The sequence below is a fragment of the Arachis duranensis genome, chromosome 4, assembly GCF_000817695.3.
Source record: "Arachis duranensis cultivar V14167 chromosome 4, aradu.V14167.gnm2.J7QH, whole genome shotgun sequence".
Lineage (NCBI taxonomy): Eukaryota > Viridiplantae > Streptophyta > Magnoliopsida > Fabales > Fabaceae > Arachis > Arachis duranensis.
The window spans coordinates 107741433-107748678 of NC_029775.3; the positions used below are offsets into that span (position 1 = coordinate 107741433).

General features: G+C 30.4%; 1 long non-coding RNA gene across 1 annotated transcript; it reads left to right on the forward strand.

Moving 5' to 3' along the window:
* The first annotated feature begins 1763 nt into the window (after positions 1 to 1763).
* LOC110280222 (uncharacterized) lies at positions 1764 to 3237 on the forward strand. Its single transcript, XR_002374485.2, has 2 exons — positions 1764 to 1891; positions 2937 to 3237. It is a non-coding gene; the product is annotated as an uncharacterized LOC110280222 (long non-coding RNA).
* The last annotated feature ends 4009 nt before the right edge of the window (positions 3238 to 7246 follow it).

Below are 7246 nucleotides of genomic sequence, written 5' to 3' on the forward strand. Positions count from 1 at the left end.
CGTCAACTCTATCGTGATGGGTTCAAGGATGTGTATTGGATGTGGATGAAACACGAAGAAGTGGATGAGTATGGAATCAATTAGTCAAAATTATCCAAGGGTCAAGATCAACCAATTTAATTAAAAATAAAATGTACAATATATAAGATTTACCGTCGAATTTTTTCGACTGTAACGTAGAGCAAATACATAGTGCATGTGGCTCCAAATTTACTGTCCGGTAAGTTTAGCAACATCTGATTTTCATGTCTTGAAATCATAATCCGACATTAATTACCGGTAAGAAAATAAATCCAACGTAATTAATTATCGGTGAGATTTATATTGTCAGATTTATTTTGTCACTAAATCTGATGGAAAAGTATGTTACTGCTGTTAGATTTATTTCGTAATTTGCTAGTAAATCTAATAGTATTCAATAATTTTCTTGTAGTAATTGTTGAAAGTAGTTATTTTGCTGATATAGTGATGATGATATATAATTAGATATATATGTAAAAAATTTTTATATTATCCGTATATTAAAATTAAATTCTACTTATTAATTTCTTAAATAAATATTTTTTATTAGCAATTGTAATTATGTGGTTTGACTTTGATAATAGAATAATTATAAAATTAATTAGGTACCATAACAAGAATGTACCCTCCTCTTATTCTGTTAAAATGTAATTAATTTTAGTATACTATAGTAAATAAAATATGCCATCAAAGGCATATATATATGGATAGACATGTATAAGTTGTTTCATGTACCTAACAAGGCAAACTTGAAGAGTGAAGGCTGCTCAAGCTAATAAGAATTAAGATGAAAGCCTTTGCTTATGTTCTGATCGTTCTCTTTATTTTCTCCATTGACATCGGTATGTTTTAATTATCTAATAAATAATAAAGTTTAATTTTTCTTATTCTGTTGCACGAAAATAAGACTATTTGCCTTATAATTTATTTTATTGTTAAAAAGAAGAATGATTTTTTATATTGTTAAAAATAATTGGAAACTGAGTTATGTTTATTTACTTATAAAATTGGAAATTTATTTCTCTAAAAATCTAATTATCTTTTGCAAATACATGAAAAAGATATTTTTTAAGCCCAAAAAAGTGCCAGAAAATGTCATAAGGAACACATTTTAAGGTTGTGCACTTGTGCTTGTTTATGATCATTAAAAAGGTAATTTTACAATTTTATTTATTCACGTTTGAAATAAATTAAAAAGTTATTTATTTAGAATATATTCTTTTTATTTTTGTATAAAAAACAGAAAAACTTTCTTTGAAGAATTTTTTATTATTTTATAAAAATTTATGTAAAAAAAAGGTAAAATTTGATTTGTTTTTCTATAAAAAACTAATTGTATAAGACATAATACGGGACATGATATGATACAAGTTATTATCTGTTAAATAATGTTGTTTAGTTTCATATTTATCCTATTCTTACGTGATAATAAATAAATCCATCAAACTTTTTCAGGATTTTATGAAAGAAAATAAATCTAATAATTATTGTTTTATTAGCTGATTAGCATTATTCTAATCTCAATATTATTTCTAATATGATAATAAATAAATGACTCAATTGAATAATATAAATTATGTTACAAATTAATTTATTTATTTCAAGTCAAATTAAATAATTAATGTAATGAAATAAATAAATAAAATAAATAAAAAATATCTTCAAAATATGACACATCAACGAAGAAATTTAATTTTAATAATATATATAGTAGAATAATAGATATATAATATGGCATTAACGGTATATGATTTACTATATATATAGATAAACATGTACAAGTTGTTTCATGCTTTCAAGTAGCTAATTAATAAGATGAAGGCCTTTCATTGTGTTCTGATTATTCTCCTTGTTTTCTCTATTGGCATTGGTATGTTTAAGTTATCTAATAATAGACCACGTTTAATTTTTCTTATCTTCTATGTGCGTCTTTCACGAAATAAGATTGTTTGTCTTTTATTTATTTTTTTTAAAAGAATAATTTTACATGTTATATTTTATATTGTTAAAAATTGTTAAAAAAATCTCTGTTATTTATTTTTTTCAAAAAGATGGAAATTCATTCTTTGAAAATATAATATTTTTTATATATATGTTTTCAAAATATATAGAAAGTGATTTTTTTTAGATGAAAAAGAATTTTCAAAAAAAAGTTAATTAAGGATGTGTTTGTAGTTTGATTATGTTTTGCAAAAAAATAAGAGTAATTACTCAAATCAGCCTCTAAAATTTTAAAATTAAATATTTTAGTCTCTTAAATTTTAAAATACACAAAATAGTTTTAAATATTTATTTCTATAAGATAATACAGTTTTTTTCTGTTAGTCACTAATGATAACTGCTAACATAAAATGTTAACTTAGCTTGCACATGTAGTCGTTAGTAACTAACAAAAAAGAACTGTATTTCTATTAGATAATACAATTTCTCTCCGTTAGTCACTAATAATGACTGTTAATATGAAATGTTAATTTGCACATGTATGTGGTCATTAATAACTTATAAAAAAGGACCGTATTGTTTAACAGAAATAAATATTAGAAATAATTATGTATTTTTAAACCTGAAAAACTAAAGTCTTTGATTTAAAAAACTTAAGAAATTGATTTGGGTAATTGATCAAAAAGTAATCTTACAATCTGATTCTTTTCATGCAGTTGAAATTATTTAAAATTTGATTTTATATTAATAAGAATTTACTCTTTGATTTTCGCCAAACAAAAACTAACTGATTGTATTTCACTTCTGATTAATTCATAAAAAATAGGGTGAAAAGTGATTTTTTAGCACAAATCTTTTTTTAATTAAAACTGAAAAAAAAACACATTATAAGTTTCTATTTGTTTATGTTAGTTTAGATTGTACATCCAACTATGCAGTACTAATTATTTTATGTGTTCGATGTGTATACGTAGGAAATGAAAGGCTAATGAAAGTAACAGAGGCAGCCTCAAACCATTGTTCACAGATACATCCAAATGCGCAATGTGTAGGACGTCAGTGCGAAGATTCATGCAAAAAACAATATGGAAATACAGCAAGTGGATTTTGCGTTGGCGACAAATGTCTGTGTGTACACTCACTTCCATGTTAGGATTTGTAGTCCTATGTTTGCAACATGTTCCCTTACAATACATGTTTGAATAAGAGAAAATGAAAAGCTTAATATATATAAATAAATGATGTTTCTATGAATATCAATTTTATTTACTTTTCTCTCTTTTTTATAAGGTTAAAGAATATTGAGTAAACCTATTTAAGCTTTGTTATGAGTAAAGAATGTTATAAGGTAATTTTCTTTGTTAAGACTTCGATATTGTTTGGTATTACATGGCCGATTGGATAAGAATAAACCTATTTAAGGATAAAGGGGCATATTAATTATCTAAAATTTCTTGTGGTGCCTAGTGTCATTCAGAGTCGGTCAGCAATTCAGCATCTTTTAAGGTAGTCCGACACAGACGTTGTCCTACGGTTGGTAGTCATCACAAGATGTTTAGATTCGGCTATTGTTGTAAAATTCCGATCAAACCATAATTAATTAAATAATAAATTAAATAAGAATAATATAATTAAAAAATTTAGTAATCGAAATTTGATAATTTAAATATGATATTTAAACTTAGTAAATTAGTAATTAGTTGGTAGTTATCAGAAAATATAATTTTTTGTGTAAAAATGCGTATTAAAAATTTGATTAGTAGTATCAATTAAGATCTATCTTGTATTGTAAATGAGAAAATTTATTATAAGTGAATAAGGTTAAGAAATGAGAATTTATAATTTGAAACGATAGAAATAATTAAAATACGGTTTAAAACTCTAACCTTAGAGGTTTTGACCTAAAATTGGGCCAACGGACTAAACCAAGTGAACCGGACCCAATATATATAAACATTAATTGTGAGCATTTCAACTCATAAACCCTAAAAATGAGAGGGAGGGGCAGATAGGAGCATAAACAATGTGGTATGCTAAATCAAACTCAAATCAAAATAAATCAAGTGTGGGTTATCAAATGAAACTCAACCGGGATAAAAGTGAAAAATTCTTTCTTTCCAGAATTTTTGAAGAATACCCAAATACATAATCAAATGAAGATGTTCATTGGAACTATAGTAAAATCACTAGAAAGTCAAATCGTATTTTAAGCAAGTGCAGTTTCATAACACAGTAAAAGCACAGGCGAGGTATTAGAAATAAATAGTGGTTGAACCGTATAAGTAATCCTCAAAGTTTTCATATATAGATAAGTATATATCTAATCAACAACACTTTTTATAAAAATCTCAAATTCGGCTGTGATCACTGTTAAATAAGAGAAAAACTGAATAAACAACTTTTCTAAGAATGAACTCGGAATCCGGAGTTAAAAGGCACATCGCATAGGACAAGTTCAAAGCCATATCAAAGAATACATGAATCAAGAAGAACTCAAGCAGAGAAAGACAGATGCAACAAGGATTTCAAACAAGCATATGCACTTAAGATCAAACAAGAATGCATATGAATGGAGGAATAGAGTTGAAAAATCAAACTACTTTTCAAAAGGACAAGCAAACAAGAACTTCAAGTTAGGATACTAAAGAAAAAGTCGACTCGAACAAAATTCAAGACACACAACTGAATAGCCTCGAGAAATAGTTTCCAACGTTTTCAAAAACCGCGATTCGCTTTGCTCAAAACTCGTATATCACCTATGATAACCCATTAGTGCTTTCATATACATAATTCACTAGTATTAAGCCGGCCAAACTTAATACCAAGAATTATGCAATACAAGACTAACAGCGTTAATCAATAGATCTTCATGTACATAAAGCTCTAATTCTCGTCATTCGACAAGACCTAATACATGACAAACGCTCAGAGTATGCAACTGAAGCATAGTCGGTCTATTCCTCAGGCTCTACAGGAAAGACCGCTTTGATACCATAATGTAACACCCTAACTACCAAAGCTCATGCTTCCGGCTGCACGACTCTGATAGCTCAGACATTACGACTACACTTATACTATTTAATACTAAAATATGAGTCTATTTAAAACTTTAAACCGCGAATCCGCTCCTAGAAATACTTTCATCCGATAACATACATCCATAGATACCATACGACTTACAAAATTCATAAAGAGTACATCCATATACATACATATATATATAATATTACAAGTATTATCCAGTATAATTCCTATGCCTCTTATAGAATATATCAAGATAAAGGCGAGGGTACAAAAATAATAATCTAAAGCAATACAGAGCATCTCAACAACAACTAAATAAACTCTTCGAGACTTCAGCGCCCAAATCCTGAAAGGGAAAAAATGTAGGGGGTGAGAACATCATCCTCGAAAGGGTTCTCAGTAGAGGGTTTTTGGGAATTACTGTAATAGGATACGTGAAGATAAACCGTATCCGTGATTAATAACCGTCTTATGCCTCTTTTCAAAAACAACGATTTACAGTAAAATTAAAGTTGGAAGTCTTTTCTAAAAGAGGAACTGTTCAGTTCTTAAAACTCAAAAGCCTTTCAAAAAGGTTTATCTATGCTGAACCAAAATAGCCTTTCATATTTCTCCAAACCAGAAACACAACCGAAACCAACCATCGGTCCATCTCATTTCAACCATGGCCTTAGGCCCATACAATCCAACAGCAACCAATCCACCACAATCCAACAGAGTTTCAGTCGCAAACACAAGTAGGAAGGTTCAAACACAAACAAACAGTTACAGCAAGTAGAACAATTAGTAGTTAATCACATAGGCAAACCAAGTACAATATGAACACCCAAACAATGTCACATAGATGCATATGATGCATGCCTATTCCTAGTGGCTGATGATATCATCTGTCGGTTACCAAGCCAACCCGACGTATCTGGTAGCTAACCCGGGCACAGTCTCTCTGTTGCGCATTAATGTCATTAGAGGGAATATGTGTCATGTCACCATTAGAGGGTATCTGCGTCCTGTCGCCATTAGAGGGTATCGGTGCCCTGTCACCCTTACAACCAGAGAGAAGCACAAGCATACTCACATACAACATTCATCTCAACCATTCGGCTCACGGTTCAATCAAGAACCAACCAATTTATCAATAAACACAGCCCTTCGGCTTAAATTCATAATTCATAGTCAGTCATACGGCTCATGACTCATTCACCAATCAGCCATAATTCAATAGCATACACAGCCATTCTGGCTCGTAACAAAATAGCACTTCCACCATTCAACATCATCAAATTCATAAAACCGGCATTTAAGCCATAAATCACTTTTCTCAAGTCATTTCACTTTGAAATCAAATTTCAACTCTTTTCAGCCTTGGCTTTAAAGATCTCATTTCTCAAATCATCTCAGGCTCATAAGCCACTTTTACTCAAGGTAAATTCCTCTTAAAAAAAACAACGCCACTTTCGGCATCCTCTGTAAAACCCGGTTAATTAACGGCTAATTAACCCATAAATGAGAATTTATTCTAGAAAGCCCAAAATGTGATTTTTATGGCTAAATGTGATAGAGGAAACTGAGACAAGAATTTCGGTACCAATTTTATAGAAATCGGACCAAGATTGGACCGAACGGGCCAAACCGGACCAACCGAACCCAAAGTGGGTCCTTGGCCCAACTAAACTAAACCAAAACCCTAGTTTTCAGCACTCTCTCTCCTCATTTGTTACACACACACGCTGAAATAGAGTGAGGGAGGAGAAGAACACTCTCTCAAACTTCTATCTCTCACTTGATCTTCAAACCACCATAACTTTTGATCTAGAGCTCCGATTGCCGCTCCGTTTGCGGCCACGTGTTCACCGTGGAGAGCTATAAAAAACCCATACAATTAATCTTGAGGTAAGCTACGTTTTGCTCTTCAAAATTCCAGCCTTGTTTTCGAGTTTTATGAGCAAAAATGTTGAGATTTTGGGCTCTTTGATGTTATAGGACCCAACTCTCTTGAAGGAGAAGGTTAATCTTGTCTCCTTGGACCTTGGGTGTGGTAAGATTCTCAACCATAGTGTAATTTTGTTGTTTTATGATGTTTGGGTTTTGAGATGTTGTGTATGGGTATGATGGTTGTGGCTTAGGTTGTATATATGTGAATATTGGAGCTTGATTGGTGATTTTGAAAAGCTTGAAAAAGGGGTTTGGTGGTGAAAAATATGTTCTTGGAGGTTTTGAGGCCTTGAGAGCTTGTGGATAAGTGGTTTGGAAGTGCTCCGGT